The sequence below is a fragment of the Nicotiana tabacum genome, chromosome 8 (assembly GCF_000715075.1).
Source record: "Nicotiana tabacum cultivar K326 chromosome 8, ASM71507v2, whole genome shotgun sequence".
Taxonomy (NCBI): domain Eukaryota; kingdom Viridiplantae; phylum Streptophyta; class Magnoliopsida; order Solanales; family Solanaceae; genus Nicotiana; species Nicotiana tabacum.
The window spans coordinates 165,043,515-165,064,209 of record NC_134087.1 but is presented as its reverse complement, the minus strand read 5'-3'; the positions used below and the strand labels follow the sequence as shown (position 1 = coordinate 165,064,209).

General features: G+C 40.3%; 1 long non-coding RNA gene across 1 annotated transcript; it reads left to right on the top strand.

Moving 5' to 3' along the window:
• The first annotated feature begins 14,842 nt into the window (after nt 1-14,842).
• Nucleotides 14,843-18,093, top strand: LOC142162853 (uncharacterized). The gene is made up of 2 exons (XR_012694328.1): nt 14,843-15,602; nt 17,791-18,093. It is a non-coding gene; the product is annotated as an uncharacterized LOC142162853 (long non-coding RNA).
• The last annotated feature ends 2,602 nt before the right edge of the window (nt 18,094-20,695 follow it).

Genomic DNA, 20,695 nt, shown 5'->3' with positions numbered 1-20,695 from the left:
CTACGTATGGAGGAAGAATTTTGAAAATTAAAATCAAGAATACAATGGTTAAATGAGGGTGATGCAAACACCTCCTTTTTCCATCTTTCCACAATTCATAGACGTCGTGCCAATCGTATCCTAAGCCTACATGACATATTTGGTAATTGGACTTTTGACACAAAAGTAATCCGCCAAATAATCCTAACTCATTTTCAGGAACTCTATACTACCCAACTAAGTTATTGTCAAAGGGAACCACCTACCAATTATTTAAATTGCCTCACTCCTCAAGATATCCATTCCCTAACCCAGCCTCTCTCAAATGATGATATTGCTACTGCCGTCCATTCTTTTAAACCCCTAAAAGCCCCAGGCCCAGATGGCCTCCATCATATATTTTTCCAAAATTTTTGGCATGAGACAAGCCAAGCAGTAATCCACACTTGTCAAAATGCATTCTCTGCCTCCTCAATTCCATCGGAAATCAATACAACTAACATCACACTTATTCCAAAGACTCATCATCCTGAATCTATAGCTCAATATACACCAATTGAGATTTGTAACACTATTTATAAAATCATTACTAAGATTATAGTAATAGAATTCGTCCACTTATACCTAAACTCATAAATCCAACTCAAAGCAGTTTTCTAAAGGGTCGTAGGGCCGCTGATAATGCCATTATAATTCAGGAAGTAATACACTCTTTCAAGCAACAAAAGGGTAAAATAGGCAACATGATGCTTAAAATTGACCTCGAAAAAGCTTTTGGCCGTGTAGAATGGTCTTTCATCCACTATTCATTACAACAACTATATTTTCCTCCTCTGCTAATCAATCTCATAATGTCATGTGTAAATACATCTTCCATTTCTATACTTATTAATGGTACACCAACCCCTTTCTTCCAACCATCTCGTGGTATACGACAAGGAGACCCTCTATCTCCCTATTTGTTCATCATCTGTATGGAATCCTTGTCCCGTATTATTGAGTACAATGTCGATATTTGCCATTGGACACCCATACATCTCAATAGAAATGCACAACCTCTCTCACATCTCTTGTTTGCTGACGATCTGGTGTTAGTAGCAAAGGCAACAATGCCCAACACTAAAACCATTACTGAAATTTTTAACATGTTAAGCGCAAAATCAGGGCAATGCATCAATTTTCAGAAATCCAAATTACTTTTCTCTAAAAATTGGACACAAACCTTCGTTAATCCCCATCAACCGCTCTTAATATCCCAAATGCTACAAACTTTGGTAAATATTTGGGCCTTCCCATTACAACTACCAATCTTAAAAAATCTGATTATCAATAAATTATTGAACGAGCTACATCCAAATTAACAGAATGAAAATCTAAATTCCTTACCCTTGCAGGACGCACCACTCTTGTTAAATCAGTCTTAAATTCAATTCTAATTTACTCAATGTAGACTAACCTACTACCACACACAATTATAACACAACTAGAACGCATCCAACATAACTTTCTATGGGGTTCCTCAGCACATAATCGCAAAATTCATTTAATAAACTGGGATACCATCACTTCTCCTAAACCAAAAGGGGGGTTAGGCATCCAAAAATTAGCCCCAAAAACCTTATTATGATCACCAGTCTTCTATGGCGTTACTTCCATTTCACTAACTCCATATGACCTAACATTCTCACCGCTAAACATAACCATCAAAATACTAATACTAATAATTATTTATACACGCTGCACAAAAATTCTAATGCCTCATACACATGGAAAAGCATGATCAAAGTAGCCCAATATTGTAGAGATGGCACAGGTTGGAACATAGCTCATGGTACAAGAATAAGTCTTTGGCATGATCGTTGGATTGACAACAATCTATCCTTACGCCATCTCATCCAAGGTCCCATTCCTAGAAATAAATTAAATAAATCCGTTGCTTCCATTATAACTAATGCTTCGTGGGATCTTTCCACACTATCCTTCATACTACCTCTACAATTCACTCTCTAATTAATAACACTGTTATTGACCAATTCTCCAACGCACAAGACACTCCTTATTGGCATCATACCTCTGATGGTATGTTCTCCACCTCCTCTGCTTATACAAGCATCTTGATGTAACGACCCGACTGGTCGTTTCATGAGTTACTGCTCCGTTTCCCCCATTTCTGCTTTTTATTGCCTTGTTCAGCTATACTATATGTTATCGGGTTAATTGGTTTGTGTTCGGAGAGGTTTTGGTAAGGTTTGAGACACTTAGTCTCTTTTGAGTAAGCTTAAATTGGAAAAGTCAACTGAATGTTGACTTATGTGAAAAAGGCTCGAATGTGAATTCCGATGGTTCGGATAGCTTTGGAAGGTGATTTGGGACTTAGGAGCATGATCAGAATGTGTTTTGGAGGTTCAGAGTAGATTTAGGCTTGAATTGGCGAAATTGAAATTTTGACGTTTTTCGATTGATAGGTAAGATTTTGATATAGGGGTCGGAATGGAATTCTGGAAGTTGGAGTAGGTCCATTATGTCATTTTTGACGTGTGTGCAGAATTTCAGGTCATTCGGACGAGATTTGATAGACGTTTTGATCTAAAGCGGAATTTGGAAGTTTTTGGAATTCTTAGGCTTGAATCTGATGTAAATTTGGTGTTTTGATGTTGTGTTGAGTGTTTCGAAGGTTGGAAATTTTTTTAATGAGGTTATGGGATATGTTGGAATGTTTGGTTGAGGTCCCGAGGGCCTCGGGTGAGTTTCAGGTGGTTGAACGGATCATTTCATGTTGGAAGAAGTTGCAGAAAAACTGCTATTGGTGTTACAGGTATTTGGCCTTTGCGTTTGCGATGAGGGTCCCATGTTCGCGAAGGGCTGTGTCTATGTTCAACGCGTTCGCGATGGTGATGTCGCGTTCGTGAAGGTTTGATTTGCTGAGGCATCGCGTTCGCGAGGGGTCGTCGCGTTCGCGTAAGAGGATTTTTGGTCAACAGTATTTTGTGCTTCGCGAACGCGAGGCTTTGACCACATTCGCGAAGAAGAATTTCAAATCGCTAGGCAGAATGTTTAAAAGGCCATTTTCGCCATATTTGGCCTAAGTTCACCACTTTTGACTCGATTTTGGAGCTTCTTGAGGGCGATTGAAGAGAGAATCAAAGAGAACTTCTTGGAGGTAAGAACCATGGACTTAATACTCGATCCTATTGTGATTTCTACCTAATTACACATGAAATTTGGGGGATTTGAAGCCTAAAATTTGGGAGTTAGGGCTTGGGAATTGGAGACCTTAATCTAGGGATTTGAGGGGTCATTTGTGGTCGGATTTTGGTATTCTTGGTATGTATGAACTCGTGAGAGTGTAAGGATTCTAGTTTTGTGATTTTTATCAGAATCCGAAACGTCGGCCCGGTGGTCGGGTTTTGACCAATTTCGGGATTTTAATGTAATTTGATTATTTTTGAGTGGGCTTTGTCCCCTTAGCATATTTTGATGGTTATATACTGATTTTGGTTAGATTCGGGGCATTTGGAGGCCGAGTCGAGAGGAAAAGGCGTCGCGGGCTAGAGTTTGGCTTGGCTTGAGGTAAGTAACGCTTCCAACCTTGGTTCTGCGGGTTCGAAACCCCGAACTATGTGTTCTATGATTGTTATGAAGGTGACACTATGCCAAGTGACAAGCGTATGGGCTTGCGCCGTGGGAAACACGGCCTGGATCATTCCAGAACACCGTTAGTGGTTTTTTATTACCGATATTTGTGCTGTAATTTTGTGATTTAGTTGTTGAGCTGTAAATCATGCTGATTATCATGTTAAGGTTTCACGCCGATATCATTGAGACCCAGAGGTCATCTCTTGCTGTCATATAATTTATTTTACTGATATTCTGTGCTTAGTCCCTTCCATGCACATTATATCACGTCTCAGTCTCGATTATTACTATTTGCCACATTTTGTTGTTGACCGGGATAGTATCATGACATTTGGAGCCCGTGTGTGAGACTGGTGAGTTATGACTGAGTGACGCCGAGATCCTGATATTGAGTGACAGTATGAGTTTGGGCTGCACACCGCAGTGAGATATTGAACAAGCCTTCGTTGTCTTTGTTATAGTGCTTGGGCTAATGAGAGAAGCCCCTCCGGAGTCTTTACACCCCTAGTAAGTGCAGTAGATAATGATATTTAGGGATGGATCTTCCCCGGACATGGATCTTGTCCGAAGTATTATACCGGGAGATGGATCTTCTCAGTGAGGCTGGAGTGGCCTGTGTCCTCGGTACTGGATGACTGCGTTCAGTGATGTATATTTCGGGATGGATCTTTCCTGGGCCGGATGGCCATATTCAGTACCGAGGGGTTGAGTACTTGTGAGTGGAGATTCGTGGGTCATTGATCATGCTAGTTGTGCATTTGTATATGTAAAATCTCTGAGTTTTGAACTTCGTACTGTCAGTTGCATTTAAATACCGTTGAACTTTACTTGAACTGTAAGCATGTCTACTTTTCCTGTTCAGATATATGTTATTACCTATTGAGGTTTGTTCTGTCACTACCTGTCAGTCCATAGGTTGGACTTGTTACTTACTAAGTTTGTGTACTCAAGTTACCTCCTGCACCCCTGTGTGCAGATCCATGTTTCTCGGGGCACTATAGTGGCTGCTGATTATATTGTATCACTTGGAGATTGCGAGGTAGCTGCTTGGCGACCACAGTTCCGCCTTCTCCTTTCCTTATATTCCTTTAGTTTATATGTTTTGGATATTCTCAGACCATGTTGGTCATGTTATTTCGAACAATTGTATTAGTGTTTGGCTCATGACTTAGTGACACCCGAGGTCGGGATTGTGTTTCTTTCTGCTGGATTTTTTCTATTTTTATCTCATTAAATCTCTTTTAAAATTGTGATTTTACTTAAGTTTTTATTCGAAAATTGAGTATTTGGAAATAAGTGGATGGCCTAGTATCACGATAGGTGCCATCACGACGTGGTTAGAATTTTGGGTCGTGACACTTGAAGGCTGACATTAACGATCCTCCTGACTTTGCCCATATCTGGATTTGGAATATGACTGCTCTACCAAAAATAAAATATTTTCTGTGGTTACTCATTCACAGGAAATTACCTACATCATCACTCCTTCATTATAGACAAGTCACTAATAACTCAACTTGTCTGGTGTGCAATAATGCCAGGGAAGACATACCTCACATTTTCCTCTCTTACACACCAACAGTCACTCTATGGCACAATCTAAAAATAAATCCTCCCTCATCAAACTACATTGAATGGTTCCACAAAATGTGCACAGCCCATACACCAATCCATATAAATGCAAATATTGCTATACTTTTTTTCATACTCACCTCCAATCATTTTATGGCATATTTGGCTAAATCGTAATGAAAATATTTTTGCTAATACTAAACAGTTGATAAACCTAGCACCTATTAGTACTCTAGCAACACAAACTACTTATTTAACAAACATACCTCAGAGAAAACAACGCTTAAGTAAGGCATCAATCACATGGCAAAAACCACGTGAACACCACTACAAAGTCAATATTGACGGGGCCTATGACCCATCTTCACATTGTGATGGAGCTGGGGGAGTCTTTCATGATTCCTCGAGGCATTGGATCTATATATTTTCAAAACATATTCCAACTACAAATGCAGTACATGCAAAACTTTTAGCTCTTCATCAAGTGCTATCCCTTGCTATTATTCGCCGTATTCACCCTCTAATGATTGAAACTGACTCACATGTATTGCTTTAAATTCTACAAACTAGTAGTCTCACAAATTGTTTCCACCTGCAGGTCGATGCTCCATGAACTGAAAGTTCACCATCTTAGCCACGTATATCGCGAGGGCAATGGAGTGGCAGATGCCTTAGCACAATTTGGGAAACTTACATTGGGATCAACTACACAAAATATCATATTTTTTGAAGACCCTCCCCCTTTTATTTCCATGCTCTTAGATTTTGATGTAATTGGTACTAGCACTAACCGAACCGTACTCTATCCTGTAATCATTTAAGTTTATTAATGTAATTCTCTGTTTAAGCAAAAAAAAAACTATTGAGCGTTATACTTGCCTTTTTCTAGGTTCCTTTTTCCATTTTCCATTTGTTTGATGTCAGAATCCAATTCTTGAACATCGTATTAGCTAGAAAAATGTGATATACATTACCAACAAGGATTGTGGTGGAGTGATAAGTATTCCTTTATCCTTAACCAGAGGTCTTGGGATCGAGCCCTGGGTATGTGGTCTCTTATTTTAGGAAGAACTTTACCCCCAATGTGGGATTTTCTAGCGCGAATACAGATTTAGTGTGGCCCCAATATGAGTACCGAACATCGGGTGGGAAACAAAAAAGGTGATATGTTATAAATAGAATTATATTTAAGGTGAATGTATATATTTTAAAGAGATTTTAGATTTGTTACTTTGTAGCTAAGTCACTTTTTCCCTACAAATAGAGAAGTTTTATTCCATTGTAATTGATCCCAAATTAAAAAGAAATCTCTCTCTACTTTTTTCTGCAATTCTTCTTTTATTGTTTCATAACATCTTATCAGCACGAGACTCCAACCAATTGAGTAGATGCTTTGGGATACGTGCATAATATTGAGCATCATGATTGTCAAGTGTTCCATGAATTTTCTTCAATATTAAATTCTAGAATTAAGGTAAGTATTTTACTTTATTTTTTTCTCTCTATAACGACTTGACCAGTCGTTTTGAGCTTTTGTACTTTGCTCTCCAGTTCTCAGGCATGACTAGCCTCGTGTGATGTATTTTGACTTATGTAAATCGTCAGTTTTGGTTTTTAGGGTAAACAAAATAAATTTGGAAGAATAGTTCTCAGTTTGAAGCTTAAAATTTTAATGGTTTGACCAAGTTTTGACTTGTTAGTATATGATATCGGATTGGAATTTTTATTATTTTGTTAGACCCGTTAGGTTATTAGGGACTTAGTAGCGTGACCGGAATGTATTTTGGAGGTCCGTGGAAGGTTTAGGCTTGAATTGACGAAATTGAAAATTTTGCATTTTCCGGCTGGTAGTGGAAATTTTGATATCGGGGTCAGAAGGGAATTCCGAAAGTTGGAGTAGGTCCATTGTATCATTTTTGATGTGTGTACAAAATTTCAGATCATTCGGATGAGGTTTGATAGACTTTTTGATCGAATTCAGAATTTGAATGTTTTTGGAATTCATAGGCTTGAATCCGATGATGATTTGATGCTTTGTTGTTGTTTTGAGTGTTCCGAAGGTTGGAACAAGTTTAAATGATGTTATGGGATATGTTGGCATAGTTGATTGAGGTCCCGAGGACATCGGGTGAGTTTCGGATGGTTAAAGGACTAGTTTTGGACTTGTTGGAATTGCAGAAAAATCTGGTGTTCAGTTGCTGGTTTCCTCCTTTGCGTTCGCAAGGGGAGATTCGCGTTCGCGAAGGGGAACTGGAGGCAAGGGAGGATTTGTGCTCTACGTTCACGAATTGGGAGCCATGATCGCGAAGGTCCGGTCAGTGGTGCATCGCAAACGTGTGATAGGTATCGCGTTGGCATAGAGGAAGCGGAATAACTGGAACCCCAAGGCATATTTTCTACGCGTTCGCGAAGAGGTGAGTCAGTTATGCATCGCGTTCGCGAGATGGTCCTCGTGTTTGCGTAGAAGGATTTTTGGTCAGTAGCTAATTGTGCTACGTGAACGCGAGAGTGAGGCCGCGTTCGCGATGAAGAAATATCTGGGCAGTCAGATTATATTTAAAAATCGAGGGTTTAAGTCGAATATCACAAAAACCACTAGAGAGCTCGGGAGAAAGTGAAATTTGAGGAGATTTTCAGTGGAGCAACTGGGGTAAGTATTCTTCACTCATATTTGGTTTAATCCCATGATTTAGTCTTGAATTTCATCATTTAATTTGAGGAATTAGAGTGGAAATTGGGGAAAAATGGAGGAAAAGTTTGAGAATTCTTTTGGGGATTTGAATGGGCAATTGAGGTCGGATTTTGATGATTTTGTTATGTGTAGACTCGTGAGAGTGTAAGGATTCTATTGATGTGATTTTTATCGGATTTCGAGACGTGGGCCCGGGGGCGGGTTTGGCCAATTTCAGGATTTTTGATGTAAATTGGTTATTTTCGAGTGGGCTTTGTTCCCTTAGCATATTTTGATGGTATACATCTATTTTTGGATAGATTTGAAGCATCTGGAGGCTGATTCGAGGGGTAGAGGCATCACGGGCTAGAGTTTGGACCCGATTGAGGTTAGTAATGATTGTAAATGCTATCTTGAGGGTATGAAACCCCAGATTTCACATCGTTGTGCTACTTTGAGGTGGCGCACATGCTAGATGACGAGCGTGGAGTAGTGCACTGTTGGGAATTGTGACTTGGTCCATCCGGTACGATTGTTAAGTCGCATATTTGATTGAAAACTGTTTGCTATCATTGTGTTTTGAAAAATATTGCTATGTTTTGGGCGGAATACCATATTTGGGCCTCGTGCCAATTGTTTTGGACCCTTAGAGGGTATTTACTACTTTTACTCACTGTTTTGACTTAATAATTGTACTTAATCATGCTGTGTTTTACTGATTTCATAACTTAGCCTTATTTACTCAATTTTGATACTATAAATGATATTCTTGAACTGAACGCCCTATTTACTGATAGTCCAAGTGGCTTATGAGGTTGAAGGCTGAGATAGACTGATGGTCTGCTGTAAGGATAATGACTGAGAGAGGCCGAGGGCCTGGTTGTGAGGATTATGTATTTATGGGTCGGGCTGCACGCCGCAGCGATATAGTGTTTGGGCTATAGGAGCCCCTCCGGAGTCTGCACACCTCAAGTGAGCGCAGTCGACTATATATATGGATCGGGCTGCACGCCGCAACGATATATGGATCGGGCTACACACCACAACGGTTATGATATGGTACCTATTGAGCGTGAGTGCTGAGCGTGAGCGCTGATTGATGAGAGTTGGGTCATGAATGAATGAGAGGCTGCCCGAGGGGCTATATATATACATATATACGAGTGATGCTTTGCTTTAGTGTAACGACCCGACCGGTCATATTAAGAATTAATGCTCTGATCCCCTATTAACTGCTTTTCTCGTGTTTGTTTCTGCTATTTTGATTTACCGGGATGATTGTTTTGAGTTTCAGAATGTTTTGGGATACTTAGTCCCTAAAAGAGAGCTTAAGCTTTAGAATTTGGGCCGTAATCAGAGCAGTATGAAGAAGGCCTCAGAATGGAATTCTGTCAATTCTGTTAGCTCCGTTGGGTGATTTCGGGCTTAGGGGAATGTTCAAATTGTATTTTGGAGGTCTGTAGCTTATTGAGGCTTGAAATGCCGAAAGTTGAATTTTTGAAGTTTCCGGTTCGATAGTGAGATTTTGATATCGGGGTCAGAATTGAATTTCGGAAGTTGGAGTAGCTCCGTAGTGTTGAATGTGACGTGCTTGCAAAATTTTAGGTCGTTTAGACGAGGTTTGATAGACTTTTAGATCGAAAGCGAAATTTAGGAGTTTTTGGAGTTCTTAGGCTTGAATCCGATGTTAATTTGGTGTTTTGATGTTGTTTTGAGAATTCCGAAGGTTGGATCAAGTCTAAATGATGTTTTAGGATTGGTTGGCATGTTTGGTTGAGGCCCCGGGGGCCTCGGGTGTATTTCGGATGCTCAACGGGTCATATTTGGACTTAGAGAATTGTAGATTTTCTGCTATTGTGTTGCAGAGAAACCCTTCATCGCGTTCACGAGAGGGTTCTCGCATTCGCGTAGAGCATTTGGGCGAAGCAACTGAATCGTACTTTGCTTTCGCAATGATGTCCCGCGTTCGTGAAGGTATGGGCCCTTTGGTCTTCACGTTTGTGACATAGTTCTCGCATTCGCGTAGGGTCCGCTAGAGTAAGCTACGCGTTGGTGAGTGGACCCTCGCATTCGCGAAAGTGAAAGACTGACCAGTGGATTTTTTGTGCATCACGTTCGCGACAATGGTCTCGCGTTCGCCAAGAAGAACGCGTCTGGGTAGAGCATAAATTTAAAAGTCGAGGGTTTTGAGTTTATATCACAAAATTGAATTGAGAGCTCGGTAGGAGGTGAATTTTGGAGAGAATTCCGGAGGAAGTTTGTGGGTAATGATTCCTAACTCCTTTTTGCTTATAACCTATTAATCTACACGAGAATTCATCATCTAATTTCGAATTTGGGGTGAGAAATTGGGGGAAAATTTGGAAAAGTTCTTAGGCCTAATTTTAGGGTTTTGATTAAGCTTTTGGCATCGGATTTGGATAATTTTGGTATGGTTAGACTCGTGAGTGAATGAGAGTTCATAATCTGTAATTTTTACCCGATTCAGAGACGTGCGCCCGGGGGACTTTTTGGGCAATTTTTTTAATTTCGCGTGTTAACGTCGAATTAATTAGTAGAATTAGTTACTTGAAGTTATATTTACATTATGCAATTGATTTTAATAGATTTGGGCCATTTGGAGTCGAGTACTCATGGCAAGAGCGTGGTTTCTTGTTGATTTTTGAGCCAGATAGAGGTAAGTGACTTGTCTAACCTTGTGTGGGGGAACTCCCCTTAGGATTTGTGGTATTGTTGATATATGAAATGCCTTGTACGTGAGATGACGAGTGTGTACATGTGCTAATTGTTGAAAATCCTGTTTTCATTAAGTAACTATAATTGTGTTTTTCTTCCTTGTTGTACATTACTTGTAATTTAAGCCCACCGTTAGTATAGGGAAGCATGTCTAAGTGACTTAATTATTTTACTTGTTCAACTGCTTTATTTGAATTATGTGCAACATGCTAGGTTAGAAATACCTGTTTTGCCTTGGTATGAAATTGGATTGAATTGAATATTCTTCGTGTTGCTGTTGTGTGTTTACTTTAGGACTACAGGCGATATCCCGGTAGATCCCCCTCTCCTGTTTATTTGGGACTACGGATTTGTATTCCGGTAGATCCTCATGCACATTTATATTGAAACTACGGGACTGTACCCGGTAGATTCCCCCAGTACTGGTTATTTACATTTGGGACTACGGATCGGGATTTTAGTAGATTCTCGCGCACTATGAGTTGGACTACGGGGCGACACCCCGGAGATCCACGGGATATTTACATTTGGGGACTACAGGACGGTATCCTTGGAGATCCCTGGTTGCTATCTCTGAGTGGAGTTACGTTCTTATATGTAATTTTCTCTATGTTATATTTGTTGTTATTCTTATTATCCTGTGTTACTTCATACTGTTAGCATTTAATTATATTGTTATATTCTATTCTGTTTTACCTCGTTTTCAGCTATAATCAATAGGGCCCTGACCTTCATCGTCACTACTCAACCGATGTTAGGCTTGGCATTTACTGAGTACCGCTGTGGTGTACTCATGCCCTTTCTACGCATGTTTTTCATGTGCAGATCCAGGTTCTTTGGCTCAGCCCTACCATCCTTGAGGCAATGCGATCATTTAGAGACTTCAAGGTATATCTGCCACGTCTGCAGACCGAGGAGTCCCTCTCCATTCTCTATTGTAGTTACAGCCCTTCTGTATTTACTTTGTTTTAGACATTCTGGATTTAGAGCACTATGTAGTATCCTTAGCTTATGATTTCATGAGATTCCGCGTTTTGGGAAGTTGTTCAGTTTTTGAGATCTTATATTAGTATATGCTTAGTGGCATCTTAAACGCTTCTATATTTGTTTATCTTCAGTTTTTATTAGTTTTTCTGCAATTGTTAGGCTTACCTAGTCATAGAGACTAGGTGCCGTCACGATAGTTCATGGAGGGCGAACTTGGGTCGTGACAAGTTGGTATCAGAGCTCTAGGTTCATAGTAGTCATGAATCACAAGCTGGTTTATTAGAGACTCGCGGATCGGTACGGAGATGTCTGTACTTATCTACGAGAGGCTATGTAACTGTTAGGAAAATTCCACTTCATTTGACTTCCTTGTCATGCGAGATTGTTGACGTCACCAATTCTAAACCTTTGTCTTCCATTCTCTCACAGATGGTGAGGACATATGCTACCGAAGATGACCAGGAACCCGCGCCCCCTGCTAGAGCCGTCAGAGGTCGGGGCCGGGGTAGAGGTCAAGGACGCGCCCGTATTGTAGCCAGAGCACCCACGCGAGCTGCCACCGAGGAACCACCAGCAGCTCCAGCCGGAGCCCAGGCACTTGATACGCCTACTACTACTACTCCAGTACTTTAGGAGACATTAGCACAGTTCCTGAGCATGTTTGGAACATTGGTTTAGGCGGGGTTGTTTCAGGTTGTACCAACTATTTCACATATTGGGGAAGGGACCCAAACTCCCGCCGCTCCCACTCCAGAATAGCGAGTTCACATTGGTCGGGTTCCAGGTGTCATGGAGACACAGCCTATGGTCCTATTTCAGCAGGTGGAAAGGGCTGCTCGCCAGGTAGAGGACATGTGGGTCCGGGAGAGAGAGGACAGACGAGGTCAAGAGAGAGAGAGTATAGGGAGGCGAGGAGACCTCATAGATCGGAGAGATCCACTGGTCCTTATTTTGGAGGCAGGGTGCGGCATGATAGAGGTTTTATGGTTCAGCCAGTTTAGTTTGCATTTCAAGCTTCGCACAGTGTTACAGGTGTTCAGGGGTCTCAGAGTACCCTTACCGCACAGTTCTCACAGCTACATCAACAACGAGGTTGTTTTGAGTGTGGCGACACACGCCATATGGTGAAACATTGCCCTAGACTAGGGAGGGGTGCACCTCTATAGACTTCTCAGCCACAACGTACCCCATAGAGTTCCCAGGCTATGGTTCCAACACCATTTGCTACCCCACCTGCTCAGCCAGCTAGAGGTGGAGGTCGGGGAGGTAGAGGTCGCCCTAGAAGGGGAGGCCAGGCCAGATACTATGCTCTTCCTGCCCGTACACCTGGCATAGCCAGCATCACGGTTTTGGCGTGATAATCAAGAATAACATAATGGGGAGACAACCAGTCCATGCCTATGGGAACACAAGTCAATCTTATAAAACACTCGTGCACCCTCTAATGGTTGAGAAGGGGTGTGATGCGTATTTGGCCTATGTGAGAGATGTTAGTTTTGATACCCCTATAGTTGATTCAGTCCCAGTAGTACGGGACTTCCCTGATGTGTTTCCAGCTGATCTTCTGGGTATGCCACCTGATAGAGATATTGATTTTGGCATTGATCTATTGCCGGGCACTCAGCCTATTTCTATTCCTCCGTATTGTATGGCCCCTCCTGAGTTGAAAGAGCTGAAGGATCAGTTACAGAAATTGCTTGATAAGGGTTTTATTCGGCCTAGTGTATCTCCTTGGGGTGTTCCTGTCTTGTTTGTTAAGAAAAAAGATGGTTCTATGCCTATGTGCATTGATTATCGTAGTTGAACAAAGTTACAGTGAAGAACCGGTATCCTTTGCATCGTATTGATGATTCTGTTTGACTAGTTACAGGGTGCACGAGTGTTTTATAAGATTGACTTGTGTTCAAGTTACCATCAGTTGAAGACTCGAGAGCCAGACATCCCGAAGACTATTTTCAGGACTCGGTATGATCATTACGAGTTCTTTGTCATGTCATTTGGGCTGACCAATGCCCCAGCAACCTTCATGCATTTGATGCACAGTGTATTCCGGCCATATCTTGACTCGTTTGTCATTGTCTTTATTGATAATATTCTGGTATACTCCCGGAGTCAGGAGGATCATGAGCAGCACCTAAGGACAATGCTTCAGACTTTGAGGGAAAAGAAGTTATATGCAAAGTTCTCGAAATGTGAGTTTTGGTTGGATTCCATGGTATTCTTGGGTCACGTGGTATTGAGTGAGGGTATACATATGGATCCGAAGAAAGTGGAAGCAGTGTAGAGTTGGACCAAGCCATCCTCATCTATAAAGATCCACAGTTTTCTTGGCTTGGCGGGTTATTACCGTAGTTTTGTTGAGGGGTTTTCATCTATTGCAACACCTATGACCAGGCTAACCCAGAAGGGTGCTCCGTTCTAGTGGACAGAAGAGTGTGAGGCGAGCTTCCAGGTTCGGGGTCTAATACTATCTATTGTGATGCCTCGAGGATTGGCCTTGGAGCGGTATTAGTGCAGGATGGTAGGGTGATTGCCTACGCGTCCAAACAGTTGAAGGTACATGAGAAGAACTATCCTGTCCATGATCTCGAGTTAGCTGCTATTGTTCACGCCTTGAAGATCTGGCGTCATTATTTGTACGGTGTTCCTTGTGAGATCTAAATTGATCACCGGAGTTTGCATCATTTGTTCAAGCAGAAGGATCTTAATTTGCACTATAGGAGGTGGTTAGAGCTGCTGAAGGACTATGATATCACTATCTTGTATCACCCGGGCAAGGCCAATGTGGTGGCTGATGCTTTGAGTCGCTGGGCAGAGAGTTTGGGAAGTTTGTTATCTACCAGCAACGGAGAGGCCCATGGTGTAGACATGTGATTTTTGACCTCCCCAAGAGTTTTCATATTTTAGCGCGTAAATATTTAATTTAGGCATAATATAGATATTTTAAGTAATTTTGACTCTTTTACTTTATTTTATTACAAGAAAACAAAAATTACAAAAATAGGTTCATTAATGTTTTGTAGTCATTTTTAATCTTAAAGAAAAATACAAAAAATAGTATCGTATTTTTATTTTAATATGATATTTGAAAATACCAAAAATAGATTAGTTTTAATGGTTAGTTTTATTTTAATAATTATTTGAATAGTAGGAATAATTGATAAATGGGACCGTATTTTTAATCTCGTTCGCAGGGAAAGAATAGAACTTGGGCTCGAGCAACCTATTTTAGGCCTAATTTTTGAGCCCATAATTTCCCAGCCCATAATTCCTAGGCCCATACCCCTTAACCTAAAAACTCTACAACTATCCAGACCTAGACTCTACACTATAAAACAACGCCTAAGACTAAAGAAAAAGAAGAGGACGGATAAAAAGAAAAGCTGAAGCTCTGCAGCTTTTGGACAGACCCCCACCCCTGTGACTTCGTCTTTTTCGCTCGACCCATCGACCACCCAAAATTCCATCATCTCTTTCATATTGAGAGGACTTAAAGCAGCCATGAACAAGGGACCTTAGGCCAACCATGTTCGAGTTCTCCATAGCAGCCTAACGCCGGAAAACGCCCATAGCTCACCCTTCTCCATCTTCTTCTTCAACTCCTCCTCTCACCGGTCAGTGGCGAGCACGCCGGAAAACTCACAGATCTCCATCGCCACTGCTCTTTCTTCTTCGTCTATCACAGTTACAACAACCATGAAACTTGCTTGAACCCTCCGTGAAACAGTTCCTCAAATCAGCTCCGAAAACAGATCCAAACCCAACGTTGAAAACACACAAGAGAAGCAGCCTCACCTTCGCATAAGAACAACAGTTCGAACTGTTGCTGTTTTCGCAGAGAAACATCCCAAAACGATTCTAAACCACCCGTTTCTGTCATGGAGTTTGCTGATCTCTTTTTCTAGCTTATTTCGAGTTTTTCGGCGAGCTTCGAGGTCTGGATCGAGGTTCCACTCGAGATCTCCATACGCCGGTCCGATAGGCAGCAACTTGTTTCACTTTAGGGCGAAAGGTTCTTAAGGTTCTATTCTATCACCTTATCTTCTACTGGTTATTTTAATGAAAATACCTGATACTTTACTCTATTTGTATTAATAACTTGGGTTTGAGAATTGTGGTGATGTTGATTTTCGACCTCTCTTGTTAGCTTTGTGACTACTATTTAGTGGTAATATTTGTGGTTTAAAGTTCATTCTTATTTGCTAAACGGATCAGTGAATGGATTTTATTAGAATTAAGAAATGAAGATTCAATACCATGTTTATGGGCCATTGTTGAGTCTTGCAAAATTGAACTTCCATGAGCTGTGGCTGTAGTCATCGATCGAGCCATTTTCTTTCTTTTGTTGAATATGTAGATATATTGGTAAATAATGTGCTGTTAGTATACTTAGAATTATATGTGATGGGATTTACAGTAGGGACAACACCTTTTATAGGAGTTTGAGAACGAGAAGTGTGCCACCCTCAAAAGAGTAATTCAAACATTTATTGAAATGAGAAACCGAGGCATGCCACCTAGCAAATTTCCATGGCCCTCGCGAAATTGCAAACGCGTAGTTGCTTTAGGTGCGTTAGTTTAATAATATTACCATCTTAAATTCGGGTGCGCATTTATGTGACCCAAATCCAAATCTCAACGATGTTAAAATATGTCAAAAGTCACGTGTTCATTTATGTGACGTGGTTCGAGACGTATTTTAATGACGTTGCAATCTTCTTTAATTAATTAAATAAAAGCGGTTAAAAGATAAAATTTGCATATAGGTTCATGATTGTTTAAAAATCAGATAATTAAGCCGAATATAACAGTTGAGCGACCGTGCTAGAACCATAGAGCTCGGGAGTGCCTAACACCTTCTCCCGGGTTAACAGAATTCCTTACCCGGATTTCTGGTTCGTTGACTGTAATACAGCGTCAATCTTTTCCTCGATTCGACATTCTAAACCGATGACTTATGACACCATAAATTATCCCAAGTGGCGACTCTGAATTTTAATAAAAATAATCCCGTTTCGATTGTCACTTCAAGTGGAAAAACTCCCTTATACACTCTTTCCGGGGGTGTAGGTAAAAAGGAGGTGTGACAGCTCTGGCGACTCTGCTGGGGATCGAACCAAGAATCTCTAGTTCAGGGTTCAGAATTCGAGCTTAGAATAATTTATATTATTTGGCTTTATTTATTATCTGATTTTATTACATGTTTGGGCCTGGTGTGCTAATTGTTGCTTTTTACCGCTTTGATATTATCTGAACTGTATATATAAATTGCTACGAAAACCCTCTCTTCTCCCTCCTGAGGAGTGCACGCTGGTCGTGACTTCTTTCTGTTAGTGTCAAATCCCAAATAGAACGAGGTTCGGACAAGTTGCAAAGCCGGATGATCTTTTGGTTACCGGTACGCAGCCCCCCTCGGCTCGAGTTGTCCGCTCGGGTAAGCCAGGTCTAGAACAAATAAACCCAGGTTTTTAAACCTAGTATAACAATACCTTATGCCAGATCCCTAGTAGGAACGTTTGTTTGCATCATGTGCATTTTGACTTTGGAGACTCAACACAGGGGTTGGGTCTGTCTAGGACAGGTGTACCCAAAATAACAGACCATCTTGATGCATCCTATGTGCTACATGTTGAATTCTTCGAGGGTAAAATGGTCATTTGGCGGACTAATAATAGTTGAGGGCAAATGAAAAAAAAAAGAAAAAAAGAGAGGGTGAAGTGTGAATAGAGTGGGGCCAAATTATGTTTTCTGTCACATTTTTTGTTATGGGAAAAGAGCTTGAAAATTTAAAAGAAAGATTTTGCACTTTTTCATCGTTTTCGAAAATCAAAAATCAAAAAAAGGGAAAAGAAAATCCAAAAAAAAAAAAGAGATGTTGCATGTTTCATCATTTTCAAGGAAAAGATAAAAAAATATAATAAACTATATTTTCTCTAAATTAGCTGTTTTTGTTTTAATTCTCACCCGTATCCAAATTACCCGAACTACGCATACCTGATTCTCGTCTTTCGGGACGTGATACGTAGGCAACCCACATAGGGTTCGATCTTCCTAGTAAATCTTAGGTTCTTGGCTTTGCGAGGTCTTAGCCAAATTTTGCACTTCTAGCCACCTTTTGGCCAAATAAGCCATTTTACAAAAATAACCGCAACCATGTCTTGCATGTGTCTAGTAGGGAATGTTATTGTCTCACATAGTGTTGGTTTAAGTTTTCTTATACAGGTGTGGATTTACTTACTGGAGTTTGGGCATGACAGATACCCCAGGATAACTGCATTCAGAAGTTGCTCGACGAGTCATTTTATATTTTTGAGTTAATTGTTCATGTTTTACTTTCTAGTCATGTATAGTAGTATTCGGTCTTTTAGGTGATGTTAGAGTTTGTAATAGTCTAGTTATGTTTGCCTAGTCTTTTGTTATTGTATTCCTTATTCGGTATTTGGAAATCTGTTACAAGTCAAAAAAAAAAAAAAAAAAAACAAAAGAAATTTTGCGTTTTTATATTTTCGTTATAAGTTTTCTTTAGAATACTAATTCTATAAATGAAAAAAATTTCCTTTGAGGTTGTTTTTCCTTTAGGCAATTAATATCAAAATAAAAATTGCTTTTATATTTCCTTTAGTATATTAAGACCAAAAATTAAAAAAAAAGAAGAGAATTTTCTTTAGTACCTCTTTAAAAGTTTTCTTTTAAAATATTAAATCCAAAAATCCAAAAAGATTTTCTGTTGAGGTTTTTCTTTGGGAAATTGATGAAAAATGACTTGAAAAAAAAATTCTTTTATTTTCATTAGAACTTTAGAACATTGTACATATAAGAAAAAAAACAACAATACTTTTTCTTTGGTTTATTTTCAGAGTTTCTTCCTTAGGTAATCAAAAATTCAAATCCAAAAATAATTTTTTTTATCTTTTTCATTTCTTGTTTCGAAGTCTTTTCTTCAGGATATCAAGTGAAAATTCAAAATATTTTTCTTTGGTCCAGCCTTTAGATTTCCTTCTTAAAAAAGAAAAAAATCAAAAAAATATTTTTTTCTCTTGTAGGGATTTTCCTTAATAATTTTCCATAGAGTATTTGTTTCAAAAATGAAAAAATATATGCTTGTTAAGCTTGAGTTTAAAATAGGTTATAGAACATTAACTTTAGAAAATTCAAAAAAAAAAAAAAAGATTTGCTTCATTTATTTCTCTTTTCTCAGCAGAGTAGTCATTAAGGTAAAAAGAAGAAGAAAATAAAAAAGAAAACGTTAGTTTATGTGCTTTACCCTCGATCTTCCCGAACTACGCAAAGATCTGATTCATGCGGCGTCATGATACGTAGGCAACCTACATAGGGTTCAATCGAATCATTTTTTTTATTTTTTAAAAAGAAAAGAAAAAAAGAGAAAAAAAAGAGAGGAAAAAATGGTGAAATTATGGGAGGTGAGAATTGAGAAGGAAGAAAAGAGCGACAATCAGAAAGAAAAGGGGAAAGAAAATGAGCGAGCTAAGAAGTGCGAGGAAAGAAAAGAAAAGAGAAGATTCAAATGGACAGATTGGGATGATCCCAAGTGACCTTATGACCCTCGAAGTCATTCTAGAACCATTAATTGTTGCTAGGTGCATTGCACGCAATGTGATATTTCTGGTGTTAAATGCCCTAACGCTAACGGGATGACCCCATTTTGTTCCTTTTGATATCTTCATAGCAGAAAGGTGGTTGGTTTGTGGTCCTCGAAGTAGTAACTCCTCTCCATAATATAAAGTCAAAAGGCAATGGCAGACAACAACAAAACTGAGTTGGTTGATACAGGTGCCCAAAAACAATTGGTTGAACAGGACAATGGGTTGATTGAAGAGGTGAGGATGTTAAGACAACACATGGCGGATATGTATCAGGCCTGGATTACTGGGAAGGCACCACCCCCGCCACCACCTAGCTTCCTAAATGCTACCCTTACCCAAACACCGGTCACAGTGCCATATGATCCCCCATACTTTCCAGATCCACCCGCTTTTCATGGCTTTCCCAACCACCCTAGTAGTTCCATCACATATCTTCCAATTACCTTTCCCAAAAATTGCCCTCCGGTCTTATCCACCATCCCCAACAATGAACACCCACTCAAAGCTTATGATGCCCAATATTACCCTTCAGAGGTTGCCCACAAGGTTCCCAACTCATACAAGCAGGGTCCGCGGGATGGGCCTCATATTGTAAATGAAGAGTTCACAGGAAGAAGAGGGCGAGATGGGATACCCAAGAGGCCGAAAGGCATAGAACAGTCCTTAAATAACAAGCAAGGAACGGGAGACCAGGGTAGCATGTCTTAAAAAGAATTGTCTATATCCCCCGACGTTCGTCTGCCTGCGGGGTTTAAAGTTCTAAAGTTTAACTTGTATGATGGGTGTGGGGATACGGTAGCCCATTTGAGGGATTATTGCAATAAAATGAGAAGTCTTGGCGAGAAAGATGATTTGTCGATGGCCTACTTCAGTGAGAGCCTGACTGGGGCAGCGTTGGAATGGCATAATCGCCAAGATGTTGGTAAGTGGCCTACATTGGGTGACATTGTTCAAGATTTTGTTCGATACTTTCACTACAGATCGGGTGTTACCCCAGACCGCTCCTCCCTATCTAAAATGGAAAAGAAGCCGGAGGAAAGCTTTAGAGAGTTTAGGCTCAGATGGAGGGAGCAAGCTGCTCGAGTCAATACCCCGATTGGTGAAGAAGAAATGGTTGAGCTTTTACTACAAGCTCAGGGGCCCACCTACTTCAGTCATTTGATCCCGGCCTTGGGGAAGCCTTTCAATGATGTGTTAAATATGGGGGAGCTAGTAGAAGAGGGAATCAAGTCAGGAAAAATCATGAGTTGTTCGAAAAACATTCAGAACATCCCAGTAAGCTTGGGTGGAAGAAAGAGAAACAGAAAGGATGATCCAATGGGCTTTCGCGATCAACACTTCCAGCCTCGACATCGTCTCCGTAGATATCCTTATGCACCAGATGATCCTTCTCAATGCCACTTCTCTCCACAGAACTCCCAAAGTCGTACATCACTCTCCAGTACCCAGCTTTACAAAATGCCTATCCACCCCCACGAGCCTATCGAAAACCCCCTGGATCAGGTTTCTG